The 21,604-nt window shown below is 47.1% G+C and overlaps 1 protein-coding gene and 1 long non-coding RNA gene across 7 annotated transcripts in view; one reads left to right on the plus strand and one right to left on the minus strand.

Annotated features, from left to right (window-relative positions):
• Window positions 1-942: 942 nt before the first annotated feature.
• Window positions 943-20,386, minus strand: LOC147576016 (uncharacterized). Of its 4 annotated transcripts, XR_015241672.1 has the most exons (6): window positions 19,948-20,386; window positions 15,436-15,514; window positions 12,843-12,912; window positions 10,287-10,467; window positions 4,706-4,887; window positions 943-2,039 (listed from the first exon to the last, which is right to left on the minus strand). It is a non-coding gene; the product is annotated as an uncharacterized LOC147576016 (long non-coding RNA). The 4 variants fall into 4 exon arrangements; XR_015241673.1 differs by lacking the exons at window positions 15,436-15,514; window positions 19,948-20,386 and adding an exon at window positions 10,575-10,659 and having other exon boundaries at window positions 12,843-13,125; XR_015241671.1 differs by lacking the exons at window positions 15,436-15,514; window positions 19,948-20,386 and having other exon boundaries at window positions 12,821-13,120.
• The window catches only part of ANXA11 (annexin A11), a 44,772-nt gene continuing 41,121 nt past the window's right edge, over window positions 17,954-21,604 (plus strand). Inside the window, exon 1 of one of the 3 annotated variants that reach the window (XM_025918076.2) lies at window positions 17,954-18,145. The gene's annotated coding sequence lies outside the window, so the exon portion shown is untranslated. Of the gene's footprint in view, window positions 18,146-18,361; window positions 18,528-21,604 lie in introns of those variants that run through there. The other 2 variants (XM_025918074.2, XM_025918077.2) reach the window with 2 other exon arrangements.

The following is a 21,604-nucleotide window of genomic DNA, read 5'->3' on the forward strand; positions in this document are numbered from 1 at the left end:
GTGGTGGTCCATCAAGATCTATTAGTTTCCTGGAGACCACCTGCATTGCCATGGAGCCCCTCCATCTTCAAAGCCAGCAATGGTACATCAAATCTCCCATGCTTCGAATCTCTGACCTTTTCCGTTTCTGATCTCTAGACTCAGGCTTGAAGGGACCATGTGACTTGGTCAGGCCCAACTGGATAACATCCCACTTGGTTAACTCATACTCAGCTGAGTAGTAATCACAGCCATATCTGCAAAATTCCTTTTCCCACAGACTAGAACATGATCCCCAATGATACCTATCATATTCCATAACTCCGGTGGGGGGACATTATACCAGGGTGATGGGCATGGCGGTCATCTTAGAAGTCTGCCTGCTACGACTGCATTACCATTAATAACTTCTCTCCTGCAAAAGACATTTATAAGAAGGTGGAAAGGCAAGCTACAGAGTGGGATAAACATTTTCCAATATACATAGACGATAAAAGAGTTGTATCTCAAATATATTTTAAAACTCCTGCAGATTAATAAGAAAAGACAAAACAGAAAAACAGAAATAAGCATTTCAGAGAAGGAATGCAAAAGAACAAATGTAAGAAAACATGCTCATTATTAATTGGGGAGAAATAAATGAAAAAACCCAGTAATACACCATTTTGCCCCCACCAAATCAGCAAAACTGTAGAAAAGCTGATAGCATCAAGTACTTGCAGTGAATTTGGAGTAATGGGAACTTACACACACTTCCAATGTGAGTTCCCATCGCTGCGATCTCTTGGGATAATGAACTGTAATTAACCGTAAAGTTGAAAATGCACATGGTCTACAACCCAACAATTCCACCCCCTGGGTCATACTTGACAGAAATATATGTGCATGGATGTCCAAAGCAGTAAAAGCCTGGGAACAATAGGAAACAATTCTAATGCCATCCACAGCAGAATGTATAAAGAAATGATAATATATTCATATAATGGATGACTTCAGAGGCAACTATATGGTTCCATTTCTTAAAACTGGTGGGGACAACGCAGACGTTGGTTCCAGTCTTCCTTCAAGAAGTCTTTCCGACTCCACTGTCCCTTCCCCTGAACAGAAGTCAGAGGAGGGCAGGTGCTTAGCGATCTGGAGCCTAGCCCACGGTGTCACAAACACAGACACAAGGGAAGAGGACATCTGTCAGACTTTCCAAGGGCTTCTCTTGATGCCCTCCTCCTTTCCTTCCCAGTGCCCATCTGTAATATTCTCTGCATCTTTCAAGATCCTTGGAGACCATCCTAGTCCACGCACCTGATGAGAAACCTGAAGCTCAGAGAGGTCAAAGGGTGTGCTTGAGGCACACAGGCACAGGGAGGCGGCCCTGGCTCCCTGCGGTCCATGTCCTCCTTATTGGCAGCATCCAGGGCTAGGTCATATCTCTGTTCATAGCATCCTTGAAGATATAGTCCCTTATAACCAGTAGGTGCTCAGCAAATGCCTCCTCCTCCCTCCAGGTCCTTAGCTAACTTTGAACGAGAGCTTTGCAAAACTATTAATTTGATGCTGCTACACAGGAAATGACCAGCAGATGACAGCATTTACCTTTCCCGGCTCCTCACTCTTCCCCAATTGGAAGCACAAGGGGAGAGAAGTTGGCTTTTCCGTTCTCCAGACTCTGCCGTCAGGGCGTCCAGAGTGCCTATTGCTCCCATTTGAGGCTCTCTTCTGCCTACTCCTTTGCTGAAATCAACATATATCTGCAGAAGCTCCAGTTTTAGCCGCAGAAGGAGAGCACAAGGGGTATGCAACCACAACACGAACGCTTTTACTCTCTACGGAGCCTTATGAAATGCTGCGATACAGTGGGCGGGGAAGGCGGCTTACTCAAGGTTCCCATTTTCATTCGGGGAAACTGACGCTCAGAGAGGCAAGCCAATGGGCTCAAACTCACACAGCATGGTCCAATTTTCTGATTCCTACTCCAGCGCACCATGTTCATTTTACCACATCCGTTCTCAAAGGCAAAACCTTCCCTGAAGGCATTTTTCAGCTCATATATACAGACAGGAGATCTGAAAGTTAAAAAAATCATCCGGGGCGCCTGGGTGGCGCAGTCGGTTAAGCGTCCGACTTCAGCCAGGTCACGATCTCGCGGTCCGTGGGTTTGAGCCCCGCGTCGGGCTCTGGGCTGCTGGCTCGGAGCCTGGAGCCTGTTTCTGATTCTGTGTCTCCCTCTCTCTCTGCCCCTCCCCCGTTCATGCTCTGTCTCTCTCTGTCCCAAAAATAAATAAACGTTGAAAAAAAAAAATTAAAAAAAATAAAAAAAAAAAGTATACTTTAAAAAAAAAAAAATCATCCAAAATGCTATATGGTGACTAACAAAGGAACAGCACAGAAAAGGTGTGGGGGCTCAGAGGAGCAAACCTTACCCTTTTCAGGGTGGGGGCGTGTGAAGAACTGTGAGGTCAGGGAAGAGCTCCTGGAAAGAGAGGAGCTCTTACTCTTGAAAGCAGTCAAGACGTACAAAAGGAAAGGAGCCGTGGCGCAAGTTGTAGATCAGGATGGCAAATGTGTGGCCTGGGTCTGCTACTCTCCTTGTTCTTCCACACCCTCCAGCACCCATGCCCATGGCAGACATCATTAATCAATTGCGGGACTCCCCCCTGAGCTCAGTGCCTGCCCAGAATCCATTTTAGCACAGGGCTCCAGGCATCCGCTACCAACCCACAGCAGACAGAAGGCAGACGAAGCCTCTTTGTGCCTCCCCACCCTGCTCTGTGGCCTCCCTGCTTGCCCACTATCCTTTACTGCGCACTTAACTGGGTGCCTGGAGCTGTGCGGAGTCCTTTACACAAGCCTTCCATTTAATCCACTTGACCACAAAGCCCCAGTTTTACAAATAGGCAAAACTGAATAGAGGTGCTAAAAACCTCCAGGTGGCAGCACCAGGATGCCACCCCGAGCCTGTGTGTCTCCAAAGCCCATGCTCTGAAAGTGCCAGAGAGTTGTGATAAGCCACTGGGGGGGTTCAGGGGGGCTGTAATTGAGGTCAAATTTTCTGATGGGAAGGTAATGACAAGACTAACTGGTCTGCAGTGGACACTGAGTCCCACAAAACACAGGGCATCGGAGATGCTTTGTTTGTTCATGCATTCCTGGGACATGTATTTATTAAGCACCTACTATATGCCAGATACCTTCTATGCTGGGAGCAGAGCGGTTAACAAATGTAACAAGACACCTCACCCTCACTAGGGGAAGTCTAACAAATGAGTGAATCGGCCTATTTGTCAGGTGCTGTGGGGAAAAATAAAGGGTGGCGAGGGCCATAAAGAGCTATAAGGGCTTTCCAGTCTGGGAGATAAGGGATGGCCTGAGGGCCTGAACTGTTTGGAGCGACTGAGGCAAATCAAAATAAAGCCTTAAAGATAAGATGGATCCTGATGCTCTCTAGGCAAATAATGGTGGTGAAGAGTAAGCGTGGGGAGGAGAGATGAGGGCCTTCCAGCAACATGTGGAGCTCCTAAGGCCTTCTTCACTCTACCAAAGGTGATGTGGCTGGGGGAAGGGCAGCCTTATTCAGAACACACAGGCTCCTGGGCCCCCTTCTGGTTCTGCTAGGTGTGGGATGGAGGCAGGGTTCCATTCATGCATCATACGTTTGAGCACCTAATGGAATCGATTTCATTCTTTGGACATCTCTGACCACTGCCAACATCCGGCCCTTTTGATGAGGTTGGAGCAGGGCGAGAGATGAATTTTCAGCCTCTGGGCCCTTACTCTCAGCAGGGCCATGAGTGGGAACTTAGCGTGCCACGAACAGTAGAAAGTATGGAAACTGGCGTCTGTCACTCCCAACAAGTAGCTTGGTGTTTAGTTGGTGGAGGAAAATGACTGGCCTTGAGTCTGTGTAGTAACCCAGGAAGCCTGATGTTCAGAGCACAATGCCCCCTGTGTGCCCAAGCTGACAGATTAGCTAGGGGTTGGGGGAAATGAATATGCAAATAAAAAAAAAAAAGGCCTTGCCCTGCTGGAGTCTTCAGGTCTCCCTTGGGTGCATGACCAATACAGAAGGGAATGGAGAAGGAGGAAGAAATGTCACCCTCCATAACTAGGACAGGGTTTTGGAAGTCTCTTGGTTGATTCTTTCATGCCACCTTGCCCCACCTCCCCTGGAGAGTTAGTTCAGTGCTTTATGGAGGCTTTCTTGTGGCTGTGGGGAACCATGAGTGGTGTTCTTCACTTAGGGTCTGTGAACGTTCTAGAAGTATCCACCCCCCACCCCCACCCCACCAAGCAGGGTGGATTAGTACACATATATGCACATGCATGAACATATGTATCCACACGTATGTGTTTCCAACTTTCTTCAAATGCCGCTGGTTATCAACTTACTACTTTTCAGCTCCAAATTCACCCAAGAATTTGTGCTGTGTGATAGCGGGCAGAATCCCCATAAGCATCTTTCCTTTACAGTGAGCATAAAACATTATGCTGGGAGAACTCTGCAGAAGGGGCTTCGGCTGCTGGTTTTGGCAAGTGTAGGACATCCTATGGTGCCCTTCCCCGGCTACGTGCCCAGGAGGTCCCCCAGAGACCTTAGAGTCCTGTCCAGCCTGGTGATCACCTTCCCATGACCCTCCCGACACTGACACTGTGTGTTCCGTGCTGCCCATCTAACACTGCTGCCTGACTCCTTCTACATGTCCGCAGCCCCACCTTCCAGGTTGTGACTCACCTGTGCTCCCGCAGATTGCTTCATCCTTATCTGGCAACCAAAGAGCAGTTGCGGCCAATGCACCAGGAAATTTCTCCGCCGTCCAAGGGGCTGCCACGAATCTTTCTCCAATAAGGCCTGATCCACAGTTTGGAGAGGTGGACCCCTTCCGAGGTTGTCCTTCCTTGGGAAGCCTTCCTCAACTGTAGGGAGAGTAGCCCTGTAAGGCTCTCTTTACATCCTATAGTTACTCTTTCATCATCACGTAATATTCTTTATATTACACGTCCATTGCTTAAACCCCTATGTGGTTTCTGTCTCCTGACTGGACCCAGACTGATACAGCACTGGTGGCTCCCAAAAGATCCACCACACCTAGTCCCAGGTAAAACAAAAATATAGAACTCTTAGCTCATTGTTGAGCACAGAGAAAATAATAAATCTAAGGGGCTATGTTACCAATGTATGTTAGAGATGGACATCAGTTCCCCTGTTACCAAAGTGCTGGCAGCTCTGGGGACTCTCTCTTAGGCATTTCCTCCTGCCTGCTTGACTTGAGCAACATTCTCTCCCGGGGCGGCAGTAAAGTAAGAAATTAGAGCAATCATTTATAGACCACACACTTCATATTAAATGGTGTGTTAAGAGTTTGATATGTACAGGGGCGCACCTGGGTGGCTCAGTTGGTTAAGCATCCAACTTCGCCTCACGTCATGATCTCATGGTTGGTGAGTTCAAGCCTCTGTGCTGATAGCTCAGAGCATAGAGCCTGCTTTGGATTCTGTGTCTCCCTCTCTCTCTGCCCCTCCCCTGCTTGCTCTCTCTCTCTCTCTCTCTCTCTCTCTCTCTCTCTCTCAAAAATAAATAAATATTAAAAAATTAAAAAAAAAGAGTTTTATATGTATTATTTGTCCCATTTGGAGACAGAAAAAGATTAAGGACTAGAGAAGTTAGAAAGTTGCCCAAGGTTTCATAGCTGGCTCAGGAAGAGCTGGAATTTGAACCCCAGTATATCCTATTCCAAAGCCCAAACTCTTAACCACCATGGTGCATTTCTTCATAGCAAACATCTACTGTTGCATCAAGCTCTGTGGCAGATGATTCACAGTAGTTACATAATGTGTCTCCGTAACAACTGTGTTTGGCAAGCAGTGTTTTCGTTCCTACCTTACAGATGACGAGACTAGATTTCTTACCCACGGCCACTCAGCTATTGAGCATGGAGGCAGAATTTGAAATTGGCCCTCTGACTCCAGAGCTATACTTTCAACATCTACGGTTCCCTGGCTCCCATAACAGAAGCGAACACTGGAATCTAGATCTGGAGACCGAGGTGGGTGAAGCATTGGAAAGCAATTGGCCCCTAACTTCCCATATGGTGCCCATTTGCTTCCAACCATGCCATGTGTGATAAAAGATAGAAAGCTGGTGAGGGAAGAGGGTAGAGAGCTAGATGGGCCTCTCTCCCCATGTCATCGCCCCACTATACCTGATCCTAACCCCAACCCTACATGAGAGGGATAATCTGCAGGCACTTCTATAAGATGGTTTGGAGAGACCTATGTTGGTCTCCAACCCTTGTCCGGGGGTGGGGGGGGATTCCCTGACACTCAACATGGCAGGCACATCCTCCAGAGAACCTTGCCAACACCCGTGCTCTGATTCCATTTCACCAACTATGCCAATGTGAGTGATTAGTCCCCTTTGTACAGTCTCACGCATGTTTATCAACCTAGCTGTAAGACCTAGCAGCAGAGGGAGATGTGACCTATTATAAGGGGAGGGAAATATGACCTATTACAAGATCCAGAGTATTTGCAAGTTGCTAAAAAAAAAAAAATGCAACTATTCCATAATTCCAGATACATGAGACCAGTTAGTGCATTCAATTCTACAAATGGTCCTCATGGAGAGGCCACTGTGGGCATGAGAAGCAATGTGCTCAACAGCATCCCTATAACAGACAACGGATCAATGTTCAAAGCCATATTTTGCATAATGTCCCTCAGTAGAGGTTGAGGGCCATTGACCCAAACACAATCCACTAAAAGTCGGTCGTCAAGAAGCCAAGAGAGGCAGTCAAGCACACAAGTCTGATGCTCTGGCTGAATTGGTGATATATTTAAGAACATGTGTCTAGAGACTGAATAAAATACATATTTTGTAGGCACTCATCCACAAACAGCATTTCTTTTAACCAAGCTTTTTTTTAAAAAAGTCCATTGTGGCCATGAGGTTGAGATTCTACTTGGAATGTTGGTACTTTCCATTGCCATTTAAGACATGAGCCACATGCCTTCATAATAAATGGAGCTGGAACTTCGATTCAAGCCTCTTATGAAAACTCAGGTGCCAGCAAGAGTGTGTTCCTCGAGCAAAGGCCAACACACATCCCCTCCAAAGTGTGTCCTCAAGGCAGTCCTTGCTGGCAGAGCCACGAGCTGCTTTAGGAGAAACTGAGAGTTTCCTAACAATGCAACAAGTGAGTAATTGAGGCCCCGCAGTTCCACATCATAACGTGTGTTGGCAATAAAACTCAGCCTGGAGAAACTGTACAGGAGATGGGTAACCATACACCCTATTTGGTGACACATATAAAAACCTGCAGCACATTTCGTTTTGAACAACAGACCCTGCTAGTTAAACTGGTTGTGAAATGCACTCCCAAGGTAACTAAACGAGTTAACTTACTATTAATAATTCTTTTCTAAAAACCCCCTAAGGTTGGAGGGTATCTATTAAAATGATTGTTTCAGATCCAAAATCAGTAGCCCTTGTATTTGGAGGTAATAAGATAGCGGTATCGATTGCCTATTAAGACCATTCTGAGTTCATGATGTCAAAAGCAGATAATTTGCATCCCAGAGAACGCTTAGCTTTCTGTTGTCAAGTACAGAGCACGATGGCACGGTACTACCACATTTAACAACCTGTATGGCACAGATGCCGACCCTTCGGAACCCACACTGGCAGGCGGGCTGCACCGAGCTCGGTAGGAAAACATACCTCTAACCCATCCAAAAGTGGTATCAGGCGGTTAACGGTAAAGTTAAAAGTTAAAGAAGCCATCTTTGATCCAGCTTTGTTTTACCCACCTGGCAATTACAAATAGCATAGTCTTTATTTTCCCCTATATATCATGTCAAAGGCTGGAAAAGGATCAGCAAAAGTCACGAACCATTTAATATAACTTTTGGCAGATTTTGCCACCACACCCTACAAATTATAGCAGATGACTGTGCTCACAGGCTGTGAGCTGGGCAAGTGGGCCAGGCAGGCTTGCAGATTATTAAGCAAAAGCCAAGCATATGGATCTCGCTTATACATGTGGAGTAGGGTGACCAGCTCATCCTGGCTTGCCAGACACCTTCCAGTTTTAGTAAGGAATGTCCCGTGTCCTGGGAAACCCCTTGGTCCCTGGCAAACCAGGACGGTTGGTCACCCTCTTCGGAGGCCTTCCTCCCAGGATGGTGATCCTAGGCTGGACATTCGCATTTAGGGATGAGGCACACGATGGTAAATGGAATCTGCATGGCTGTAGGGCTTGTTGACCAATGGTGTTCACTGGAGGGTGTTTAAGCATCAATCAGCTTTTGCATTGAGGGAATCAGTAAATATCAGCCACTGGAGGACATTTGTCTGGGCGGCTCATTTTCTCCCCAGGGGAATCCTTCAGTTCCCTGTTCGCGGATTGCCTACTTCTTGGAGACTAGGGTCCCAGCGTTCAATATGCAGATTTTTGTTGGATCCTTGTTTTAGCCCCATACTCTACTTCCTCCTCACAAATTCATTGTGCCTTACATGTCCCATTCTGTAGTCCCCACAGTTCAATTTGTATGACAAATGCGTCCCCTTTCTCCATAGGTGGGGGGAACCTCTGCTGAAGGGGGCAGGGAAAATGAGTAGGGTTTCTGCCCATGTCCCTGTTCCCATACTCATTGTAGCCTCATACTCTAGCTTACATCTGTAAGGCTAAGCCTGGCTGAGATTCTGGGGGTGGGTGGGGAGAATCAGCTGACTTCTTGATCTCTCCCTCCAGTGCACCCAAGTTAAAGCATCCTCCATTCTATCGAATCAGTTACCACTCCTCCATATAATTTCTGTCTTCAAAAAGTGTGTTGAAATTTTGTCTACCATTTTCTTCTCTCTTGTTCCTTTTGTTTTTGCAGGTTTCCTCTATTGCCGTGGTGTTGGGATTTGGGGAGGGAGAGGAAATAAACTTGTGTTGCCACTCAACCACATTTCACTGGACATCCATTGCTCTAGTCTCTTTCTGCAACACTTAATGGATGGATCATGGCCCTTCTGGAACTATCTTCCATGTCTGTTATCTTTTCTCCATTCTATTTATTAATCCCTTTCTGTTTTCAGGGAAAATTGCTTCGTCCAATCTGCTAGTTCATTCGTTCTTCAGCTGCATATGTTCTACTACTTAGCTCATCCGCTTGGCGTGGTTTTCTTTCTTTAATTATAAATATATTTTTGGAGATGCCTGGGTGGTTCAGTCAGTTAAACGTCCAACTTCGGCTCAGGTCATGATCTCACGGTTCATGGGTTCAAGCCCCACGTTGGACTCTGTGCCGAAAGCTCAGAGCCTGGATCCTGCTTCAGATCCTGGGTCTCCCTCTCTCTCTGCCCTTCCCCCACTCACGTTGTCTCTCCTTCTCAAAAATAAATAAACATTAAAAAAATTTTTTTTAAATAAATATATTTTTCATTTCCAACATCTCTAATTGGTTCTTTTTCATCTTCTCTTATTTGAGAAAATTAGTTATACTTACTTCAAAGCTCAGTACCAGTTGTCCTATTTGCTTTTTTTAATCTTTGACTCTGGAGGCAGGAAGAATTGTATGGCTGTAAAGCTGTATGGCTTTGCAGGAAGTTACTTAATCACTTACACCTTAGCTTACCCCTTTGTAAAATGGGATAAAAATAGTCTTACCCTAAAAGATGTTTGGTAGGGTTAAAGTTTTTACATTTTTTTCAATGTTTATTTATTTTTGAGAGAGAGAGAGACAGAGTGCGAGAGGGGAAGGGCCAGGAAGAGAGGGAGACCCAGAATCCGAAGCAGGCTCCAGGCTCTGAGCTGTCACCAAAGAGCCCTATGCGGGCTCGAACTCACTGACTGTGAGATCATGACCTGAGCTGAAGTCAGATGCTTCACTGACTGAACCATCCAGGTGTCCCTAAAGTTTAAATACATGTAATATGGGGCACTGTGGCTGGCTTAGTCGGTTAAGCATCTGACTCTTGATTTCGGCTCAGGTCATGATCTCACAGTTCATGAGTTTGAGCCCCACGTCAGGCTCTGTTCTGATGGTGCAGAGCCTGCAGGGATTCTCTCTCTCCCTCTCTCTCTCTCTCTGTTCCCTCCTCCTAAAGCAAATAAGCTTAAATTTTTTTTTAATAAATATATTCAATATGTTTAGAATAGTGCCTGGCATATAAATGCTCAGTAAACATTAGCAATGATTATGTTTCTTCAGTTATAAATCTTCCTTTCATAGTGTTGGTGCTTCTCAAAGGGTATTTAATTTTTTGGTAGTGAACTCATGTTTGGCCATGAAATTTCCTGCAAAAAAGATCTGTTTGCATAACTTACTGTGATGAAGGGGTGAAAGCCACTTTGCAAATGTGTGCACCACACATTCAGAATGTGCAGGATGGGCAGGATGGATCCTTGGGTGGATGCTCTCATACTTGGTCTTTGGAGCTTAGCTGCTACCCTTTCTTCCTTGGCTTTGCCACCATCTGGGCCTCGTCCTATCTTCACTCCTTCATACCTAGAGACAGATACTCCTGTCACGGCCATCTTGTCTCCAAGGTTGGATTTAAGGAGATGTTGAGGAGTCCACTCATCTAGCTGCTCCCAAGGGGGTGCTTATCTCACCTGCCAATCAATAGCCCGTTAGCTCCTTCTTGTCCCAGGCCTCCCCCACCTCAGGCATGGAGTGTCCTTGTTGCTGCTCCTGCTTCTGTAATATATAGTACAGTATACACATTCCAGAATATGAGGTGTAATGTACAGTACAGGATACACACTCCAGAACATAAGCACCGTTTGCTCATGTGCTCGGCTGAAATGTTATATCTCATCCTGTCTACTTTCAGTCTCTCAGAAATTGCTCAGTGCTTCTGCTCCTCTGAACATTCCTTGTCCTCTTTTTTAAAAATACCAATTTTTGTCCTTTCCTCTCATTTTTGGAGTTTGGGGCTGCGGAGAGAGACGAGAGCAGGTGTTCAGTCCACTAGGGTGAAAGAGGAGGTCAGAGAGCTTCTAGAAAAGATGACAGTTAAGCAGAGTCTTGGAGGATAAGCAGGAGCGACCAAAGTGAAAAGTGGAGAGAAGGGTTCTGCAGGCTGAGGGGACAGCATGAGCAAAGGTATGGGGACATGACAGGGCAGGACGGGGAGGATGGATTGTAAGCAAGTCGACATTTTGAGAGAGGCAAGACTTGCATGCATTGCAAAAGGAGAGGCGGGGCATGGGCTGATGGGGCAGGGTAAGAGCTTAACCTCATCCTGGAGAGCTCACGATGGGCCTAAAAGAGTGACACAGTCACATGTGCATCTTATACCGCCCTGGAGGACAGATCTGAAGAGAATGAGACTGGGGCCAGTAAGAGCAGTTAGAAAGGCCCTGCAGGAGTCCAGGTGAGAAACCACAAGGGCCTGGAAACTACAACAGCGGTGCTTAAGGGGCGGAGAGTATGGGTCAGGCGCAAAAAAATGCAGAGAAATCTATCTATAGGGAGGCTTTTGTGATAGTATGTTTTCTTCCGTAGAATAGAAAGGGATGCCAATCTTCTTCTAGTATGATCATATGGTTTTGTAGAATTTGCACAAGTAAGCTACTTGAGTTGCAAACAATTAATACTGCTGGTAGAGTCATGTTGTAGGGGTGAGGGGCAGGCTGCCCAAAAGGTACCCCAATGGAATATAGATTATTTTGAGCTGAAGCTACTTGGGAAGCAGCAGGTGCAAGACACTTAGACCCTCTTCCGTCCCCCGGAGAGCAGGAAACAAATCTCCCATACAAAAGGTACCCTCCCTGTGCTAAGAAGTAAAAAGACATCCTCATCACCAGATAGGAACTTTAAAGCCAAGAAGGCTATAGAAACAAACCTTGTTACTTTATTTTTATTTTTTTTTTAGTAGGCTCCACGCCCAATGTGGTGCTCGAACTCACAACACTGTGATCAAGAGTCATATGCTCTACTGACTGAGCCAGCCAGGTGTCCTGGGCCAGGAGATTTCTAGGCATTTTAAGTTTTCTTGTGCAATGTCTAATCTTAAATATTTCTTGAATCGATACCGTATTTTCCAGCTTGTCATGGATGTTCTTATTGTAGTGGTAAATTGAGTTTTGTATCATCCGATGTAGTTCATATAAAAGTCACCCTAGGGGCACTTGGGTGGCTCAGTTGGTTGAGCGTCTGACTTTGGCTCAGGTCATGATCTCTTGGTTTGTGGATTGAAGCCCCACATCAGGCTCTGTGCTGTCAGTGAAGAGCCTGCTTTGGATCCTCTGTCTCCCTCTCCCCCACTTGCACTCTTTCTTTCAAAAATGAATAAACATTAAGGAAAAAAAAAGTCATGCTAAAATTTTGTCTTTCTTGGTGTGCGCATCTAGAATTTACAGACTCCATCAGTATAAAACACATGGCATAAGTTGAGATGTGACACAGTGAGGTGCAGAAAGCATTTAATTCACACACTGCACTCCTACAGTTTGTGCCTTATTACACAGAATTCTAGTAAAATATATTTTTTTTTAATTTTTTTTTCAACGTTTTTTATTTATTTTGGGACAGAGAGAGACAGAGCATGAACGGGGGAGGGGCAGAGAGAGAGGGAGACACAGAATCGGAAACAGGCTCCAGGCTCTGAGCCATCAGCCCAGAGCCTGACGTGGGGCTCGAACTCACGGACCGCGAGATCGTGACCTGGCTGAAGTCGGACGCTTAACCAACTGCGCCACCCAGGTGCCCCTAAAATATATTTCTTGAAACCGTTTTTAAAAAAGATGTATTTATATCTGTTTGTATATTACAATTTTCTATGTTGCCTTATTGAGTATATTCCCTATAAGAGAGAGCTTCCATTTTAAACAGGTGTGGAGTAGAATAGACTTACATGCTTAAAACTCCATACGTACAATGGTTGGAAGAGTTTTCCATAGACTAGTTTCTGGTTCCGAAGATGTCAAATCTTGTTTCTGCATATTTCTGAAAACAGGTGTTACAGGACATGTTTGTTATTGAGCCACCTCTGGTTCTGCTGGCTGAATCAGAGCCACGTCCATAGAAACCATTTTCTACATGGGAAGATTAGGAATAATGTTAAGTACACACAGAAGTGATTGCACACGGCATAAACATTTCCTACTAAGCCCTAACTAAGTGAATCTCCAGCTCACTTTATTTTTTTATTTTTTTATTTTTATTTTTTTTAGCTAAATCCCAAAAATGCCTATGGCCCCTCCAACACGAAAGGGTTTTGGAGAACTCAGGGTAGAACGAGCCAGATGTCTTAACTGTTTGTACTTAAAATAGCTTACCTTTGCAAACTCTACAAGAACATTGGACCACAGAAAAGTTTGCTAAGCCTCTCCCATGAGGAGCCCACAGACGTGAGGGACACTACTGTGGTATCTCACCAGAGATACAGAACCCAAGAAAAAAAGCAGGTTGAGGGGAGAAGATGGTTCATTTTTTGACATTATAGATTTGAATTTTTTGAGGGATACCTGGGAAGGGTGTCTTGTAAGTAGTTATTTATTCATACATTTTTAATTCTAGTATCACCTCTCTGTTTAACCAAAGAAAATTCAAACAATTCAAAGGGAAGTAGGAAAGGAAAAAAAAAAAGGAAACAAGGAGAAAGTATAATTCACATGATATTCAAAATATTAAGCCACCTGCATGGCCCGTTTGCTGACCAATTAGAGAGTTGGAAAAGGTGCTGTAGGCCCCCTCTGATAAGCATTGCCCCTTTTGTTGCTAGGTCAGGGGAATGTCAGGGGTGGGGGCCCTGTGAGGTCTCAAGGCAACAGCTATTTACCAAGCAGGATGGAAGAATTTCAATTTTTTACAATTTACAGCATTTTATTTATGTGTTTTAGGTGAATATCAGCCCTGAGTGTGTGTGTGTGTGTGTGTGTGTGTGTGTGTGTGTGTGTGTGTGTAACCAAAACAAGGGGCAGAAATAAGTCCAAATATTTCTGTAATCATTATTCATATAAACTAAACTCGCCAATTAAAAGCAGATACTCAGAGGGCACCTGGGTAGCTCAGTCAGTTAAGCATCTGACTCTTGATTTCAGCTTAGGTCATGATCTCGCTGTTAGTGAGTTGAACCCTGGGTTAGGCTCTGCGCTGACAATGTGGGGCCTGCTTGGGATTCTCTGTCTCCCTCTCTCTCTCCTCCCCTCCCTCTCTCTCTCCCCAAAACAAATAAACTTAAAAAAGAGCAGATACTCAGATGGATTTTTTTTTTAAGATTGGTACAAAAAATTGTATGTCATTTCCAGGAGACGAACCTAAAGAAGAGTAAAGCCTGAAAAAAGAGAGGAAAACATACGAGACAAATACTATCTTAGATAGCAATATTAATATCAGGCATCATAATTTTTCAAGGAGAAAAGCAATAAAAGAAGATAAGTCATCAAAAGATAAAGCAATTATGAACTTACGTGAACCTAATAATTTGTTCTCAAAATTATAGTGCAAAATGAGACCAAATTACAGAGAACATTGGTAAAGTACAATAAAAGTAGAAAACATTAAATCGACTCTCTCAGAAATCAGCAGATTGAATGGAAAAAAGCCTGGGGTATAAACAAGCTAAATAACTAGATTAGCAAACTGGATGGAGAAATACTAGAATCTTGTGCCTTTACAAAAACTGGGACATTAAAAAAAAAAAAGTCTGTCTCTCAGGTCACAAAGAAGTCTCAACAAATTCTAAAAAGAGCACATTTTTCTCATCTCCAAGCATTAAAATTAGAAACCTACGACAAAATGTTTTCTTAAAAAGCCATGCCTGTGAAACAAAAATGGAAACACACTTCTAAATAATCCATGAATTAGGGATAAAATCCTAATGGAAAAAAAAAAAACCACCAAAATATTTATAACTGAGAGATAACAAAAGCATGGCATATTAAAAACTTGTGATATGTAGTTAAAGCAGGATGTAGAAGGAGATTTATAGTCTTATATATATTTATTACAAAGCAACAACAGAAAGATTTGGAAAATAAATGGCCCTAAAGTTCAACTCTAGAAACCAGAGAAAGAGCACTAGGGCAAATCCAAAGAAAGAAGGAACAAACCCACAAAGATAAAAGCAGAAATGAAAGCAATAGATACTTGGGGGGGGGGGGGGTGAAGAATAAACATGATTTTGAAAATTAAAAGTCGATTGAAAAGTCCGGCCAGACAGATCAGAAGAAGCCGTTCTGCATCCCATCCTCTACACTGGCTGCTCATCCGCCCAGAACGATGCTTTTTACAAGCCTGTATTTTGTGAGGTATTTATGATTTGTTTCCCCACATGAGAAGAGATGGGAGTCTAGAGCAAGAGAATTTCCTTTTGTCCCTCTCTGTGGCACCCAGCAGAGGGCTGTCACATTGGCCATACTCAATCATTGTCGAATGACTCAATGTAAGAACGATCAGAAGAGTCTCCTACTATTATTCCCGGCTGTGCAGCCCCGGACTTACCATAAGGCACTTACTCTCCCTTACCTCATTTGATGCTTGTTAGCAGCTCCTTTCAGCGATGAAGCAGTGATTACAAGTTTTCATAGATCATTTTGAAGATTTTCTAGGCGAGAAAACCAAGGCTCAAAGAACATGTAACTTCAAGTGACAGAACCCAGGTGCTTGCACACCAAACCTAGAGTCGTTTCCCCCACCCGAGTGTTCCCACCGAGTGGGAGCTCCACACACGTTTGTTGAAAATAAACGGTTGAGTCACAGTAAGGGGAGCACAGTGGTAGCTATTCACCATCCTGGCCTTGAAGAGCTCAGTTCCGATGCCAGAAAGTGTGTGCTACGTGCAGAAGGAATTCCAACCCTGATTTGTTTATTCTTTTTTTTTTAAGGTAGTATTTAAAGAGGCAGTCGCTCATCTACGAAAAAAGTGAGCCATTCGAAGAAGCTTGCCTTTGAGGCCGCCGGGACGCGCGGCGCCGGGGCAGGGTGCCCAGGCAGAGGCCTGGTGGGCGCCAGGTGACCTTCCCGGACAAAACCCCCGGCCCAGAGCGCGCCGGGCGACGGAAGCTTCCTCGGAACCCCGCGGGCTCGGTGGGAGCTTCACCCCGACGCCCGTTCCTGTGTCGCCGCGGGCGCCCGCACCGCAGTAATTCCCAACCTTGGCAGAGTCTCCAGGTGCCACTGACCTCGGCCTCTCTTCTGCTGGGGGTGGGGGCGGGGCATTTCCTCCGTGTCGCACTGGAGCCTTTGGCCAGGGTTTCAGGCTCACCCGGCCACTCATCTCTAAAAAATGCAGTCCAGCTCCGAAAAAGGGCCGCGCCTTGCTGGGAGGGGTGTTGCAAGGGCCGTGGAAAATGACTGGGTCCCCGGGGGTTCGGAGTCTGGAGGCAGCAGGCTACCGGAGGGCGCGGCTGCCGCAAGGCACCCGCACCCCTGCCCCCTGCAGAGCCGAGGCCAGAGTCTCCCCTTTGGCCTACTGCGCCCAGTCTTTCCCACTCCGTGCGCTCTGAAAAATGGAAACAGGACCAGCAGCGCTGTTTGCAATAGCCCCAAACCTGCAGCAACCTAAATGTCCTTCCCTAAGGAGCTAGGTGACACGCACGATGGCGCGCACCATGCAATCCTTAGGAAGAATCAAGTAGATCAAGGTACGCTTGCGGGGAAAGACCCTGCAAGATGCAATGAGTAAAACACATTGAAAAAAAAAATTACTGCAATTATCATTTTAAACAGTACATCTAGGTGAATATATTCACCTAGAGTAGAAGTAGAGTGTTGCAGAGAGAAGGATCTGGAAGGGCACGCCTAAAAGTCTTGGGAGAGTAAAGAATTTCAGTTTCTAAAAACTGCTTTTAAGTTACCATTTGTTCATTTATTACCTGTGTAACATTTTTTTCAAAAATAAACTTAAAAAAATTTTTTTAAAGAATTTTAACTATTCTTTTTAAGAATAGTTTTTATATTGGGGCACCTGGGTGGCCCAATCGGTTAAACGTCTGACGTGGGCTCAGGTCATTTTCTCACAGTTGGTGAGCTCGAGCTCTCCCCCAACCCCCAAACATGCTTCGGATTCTGAGTCTCCCTCTTTCTCTCTGTCTGTCCCCTGCTCGTGCTCTGTCTCAAAAATAAACATTAAAAAAAATAGTTTTCTATTTACAGAAAAAAAAGAGAAGTTAATACTTGGTTTCTTCTATTATTAGCATCTTCTATTAGTATGGTGCTTTTGCTACAATGAATGAGCCAATACTGATGCCTTATTAACTGACGTCCATACTTTATTCAGATTTCCTTAGTTCTTACCTAATGTCCTTTTACCAGGATCCCATCCAGGACACCACACTACATTATTTTCCTATCTCCGTAGGCTTTCTTGGCTGTAACAACGTGTTTGCAGACTTTCCTTGGTTTTGATGACCTTGACAATTTAGAGGAGTATTGGCCAAGTAGTTTGTAGAACATCCCTCAACCAGGGTTTGGCTGGTGTTTTTCCCATAGACTGGGAATATGTATTCTTGGGAGAAAGACCACAATCGGCACCTACTCTCACCGCTGATTTCTCTCTCTTGATGTTGACCTTGATCACCTGGCTAAGGTAGTTTGCTGGGTTTCTCCACTGTACAGCCACTCGTCCTACCCCCACCATTTCCATACGGTTGCGTGGCCATTTTAGCGTGCAAAGTGTTCTTTACCTTAAGGAGAGTCGCTAACAACGGTACACAGGCCAGAGGGGGCTTGGGGAACGCCCGCCCCGAGATCGCGGCGCAGGGCGTGCCCGGCGGAGAGCGAGACCGTCGGAGAAGGCGGGCGGAGCTGCTACTTCTCGCCGACCTCCGAGAGCCCGCGGGATCCCCTGCCGGTTAAAGAGAGCCGGCAAGCCGGAGTGTTTCTTCCCCGGCCTCAGGAGTAAGCTCTCAGCTCTTCAGCCCTCTGGGCTAGGACCTAGGGGCGGGGCCACACATCGGCCCCGCCCCCAGCCCCGCCCCGCCCCCAGTGCGAGCGGCTCCGCTCCGGGGCGCGCTGGGGCCCAGCCGAGTTTTCCGTCCGCCGGGCTCCTCCTCCCGCCCCGCCCTGGGTGTTGCGGAGCCCAAGTGCCTGAAGTGCCCCGAGTGCCCAGAAAGCCGGAGTGGGACAGAGCTCCAGGCCGACCGAGGAGCCGCGGCCGGACGCCCGCGGAGAGAGACGCCGCTGCCTGCGGCCCCCTTTGTCCCTCGCGGCCCCCACCCCTGTGGTCAGTGGCCAGGTAAGTGAGGGCTGCCCGACCCGCGGCGGGGCGGCGGCAGAGACCCGGCGGCTGCAGGGCGTGGTGGCCCGCCCGGTGAGGCCCGGGACTACCCCGCGCTCGCTCTCGCCCCCGCCCTGCGGCTTCCTGGTTGCAAGGGATGGTGGTGGGGGGAGGATGATGGTGTCGGGCTGTCGGTTCCGGACGGGCTGCGTCGGCCTGGCTGTCAGTAGATGGCTGCCCTCCCTGTGGGGTGGGAGGTGCCTAGGCCGGGCCCCCGTCGCCAGGACCACGTGATTGTGTTGCTCGGCGGGGGTCTGGGGCTCTGCAGGTTCGGGGTCGGCGTGAGACGACTGGGTGAACTTGCGACCGGGTGAATCTGTGACCAGAAGGCGACTGGCTGGTATGGGGATGGCCTATGGCCCGGGCCCCTCTGACCTAGCTGAGTTCTCGAGAGTGTATGTGCCCTTCCCGGAAAGGCTTGTGCTAAGGAGAGCTAGTAGGAGAGGCTGGCTTCAGGAACTTTCCTTCTGAACCGGGGAGGACGCAAATCCTGGGAGCTGCGGCTGTTGGAGAGTGTTTGTAAGGCACTTTGAGAGAATGCGGAACCGTCCGGGGCACTGTGTTCACCAGTGTATTTACCTTCTCTGCCTTTCCCCTCGAGCACAGTTTCTGGGAGGGGTTCTTGAACTTTTCTCTCCCCCTGGGCCCTACCCAGCCCTTTGAAGGCTTAAATAGGCAGGAACCAAGTCTATTGGCTTAAAGGACAGTTGTGAAGTTCCCCTTCTGAGGAGGGGAGTTAAGCTAGCCAATTCTAGCCCAAGACGGTTACAGTTGGCCCCGGGAGCATTTATGTCCCCCCCCTCCCCTCTCCCCATCAGTGACCTTGCTATGGAGATTGGGTGTTTTAAGACACTCTGGGTATCCTAGGTAGCCAGACCCTCTGCTCTCTCTCCTGAGCCCCCGCTTTGCTCCTGGCTGCCCTGACCTAGGCATGGACTGGTGCTGTGGGGGTGAGCCTCTTCCCTGCTCACGAAACAAGGAACAAAACTTGCAGGGGAGGGCAGGGCTGAGTCCAGGAGCTGGACCGGCAGGGTGTGTTCTCTTGCTCACTCCTAAATGGCTCTCATTATGTTCCTTCATTCCTTCCTTGCTAAAGTCAATTGTTGGGGATTCCAGGAGGATTGACAGTGCTCCTTCCCTCAAAGGCACTCTCTGTGCTTCTAGGTGGTCCCTGACAAGACCGGCCAAGTGAGGTGCCAGGGAAATTTGTTGCTTTGGCATTGGGTGCTCAGTCCCTGGGGTCCCGCATCCCTCCCTAATCTTGTCTCTTACTAGTCTCCGTGCCTTGGTTTCCTCATCGTTTAAGTGAAGGTAATAATAGTACCTACCTTACAGGGTCACTGAGAATTCAGTGAGTTATTATGTTACAACCATACTACTCAGGCGTTGACCTGAACTGGTGACTGGTCACCATACTCCTGTGCTCCAGGTGGAGAGCACCCACAGTAGATAAAGCTTACAGCAGGGCCTGGTTCATAAGTCATAATCTGTGTCAGCCATAATAATAATACAATAATAATAGCTATTGTTTCTTTCGTGCAGCTGAAGGTTCAGATTGAACTGCCCTTCTGCCAGTTCCTTTGTTTCAGTTCATGTCATTCTGTCCTCCTGGAATGCCCTCCTTCCCCATTTCTGCCCATTATTCACCACCCTCCCGAGAGCCATCCGGGTGCCTCCTCCTAGCAGAAAGGGACATGACATCCCCTGAGCCCACAAAGCCCTTCTCCTCCACTCCTTTGGCACCACTGTTCAGTACTCACCTTGCTTGGTATTTGTATGACCACGTGTCTTGTTTCTGCCCTGTCCTTCCTCTTTGGAGGGTAGGGTCTGTTTCTTATCCATCTCTGGTCTCACAATACCCAGGATGGGACTTGCCTGATGTATGTGCTCAGCAGATGTTAGCTGCTGGAAAGAGGCAGGCCAGAGAAGCAAGGTTTTCTTTGATATTAGACCTTGAAGGCTGGGTTTGGATCGGTTTAAAAAAAAAAGGAGAATGAAATAGATATAAGTTCAGACTGAGAGGTGAGAGTAGGAGATGGCTGAGAATCCTCTTTGATTCCCTTATGTAGCCAGGGCAAGGGTGACAGAGCCCATCCTGGATTGCTGTACCTACAAGGCCAAGATCGATTAGTGATGCCTTGGTCTTGTGATTCAGGGGAGGATGGGTAGTTCCTGGTGACAGCAGTAAGAATCTAGCCAGAATAGGTTAGTGTGGGTTCTTGGCAATTTGCTGTTCACTGCAGAACGGGGGGGTGGGGTGGGGGGGGGGTGAAGGGGAGGCGGGGGGGTGGGGAAGCCAGTGTAGGCAGGAGGTAAATGTAGAAACAAAATCTGTGCTGAGTGCTGGATGTTCAGAGGACCCAGAGCCTTTCTGGAACTCCCCCTCCTTCCTCTTGCATTCACCTCCTTCTCTCTCTCCTTAGCTTCTGTCTTTCCCCCTTAAGCCTGAGCAGCTCCGAGCACTTGGTCCCATGGGGAGCACTCCGGGAGGAGTCTGTGTGCGGGTGTGCTACACAATCACAACCAGGCAAGCAGACAGGTTTCCCCGGATTTTTCTTTACAGCACCCTCTTGATGCTATTGTCTCCTGGAGCATTGGGAGTTTGAATGATCCTAGATAGGAAAGTCCTTAGGGGAAATGAAAAAACTGAAGTTTCTTTGTTGGAAATTTGCATAGTTAAAGGGAGTTTTTGAAACTCAGTGGAACTTTCTAATAACTACCGGAAACCGTACCACCGTAGGCCTACTGACTCTGGCCCCTTTGCCCCACAAAATAACCATCTGATGTCACCCGGTGGCTTGTATTTGGGAGGATCCTAACAGTACCGCCTGAACAGTGACTCAGATACACTGATGGGAGAAAGTAACGGGGTGAGGGCAAAAAAGGAGTCAATAGACAGAGTTCTCATCCGTTGTGGGTCACTTGGGACAAGCCATGGAGCCACACAGGGTCCCAGTGTTCTGAATGGTAAAAATGCCTACCTCAGATGGTTGATTGCAGAAACTGTTTGCAAAGGGAGTTTAAGATCAGTTAGGATGTAGTGATGACAATGTTGATACCCCTGAGGGTGTTACTGTAATGAGACTTGAAACGGGATTGGAGTGTACAGGTGGTTGAGTCCTGCTTCTGTGATCCCTTAGTGTCTGGTCTTCCATGGGCTTGTGCTCCTGAAAGTGCCACGCCTTAGCAGAAAAGAAGGGAAGAATTGCTCCTGAAATTGAGAGGAAAGTCCCATGGCTCCAGCCTTTGACACCTACAGCCTGGGGAGAGGCTGGCCAGGAGGACAGTGAGATGAGAGGAATCTGAGTGAAGGTGGAGAGGAGAAACCCAGAGGAGGGTAGCGGGGTGGGGGGAGCATGTGGCAGGTTAAGCCCGCGAGTGGCATCTCTGGTGGGGGGGGGGGCGGGAAAGGTTGTT

The sequence above is a fragment of the Puma concolor genome, chromosome D2 (assembly GCF_028749965.1).
Source record: "Puma concolor isolate L17-30 chromosome D2, mPumCon1.1.hap2, whole genome shotgun sequence".
Taxonomy (NCBI): domain Eukaryota; kingdom Metazoa; phylum Chordata; class Mammalia; order Carnivora; family Felidae; genus Puma; species Puma concolor.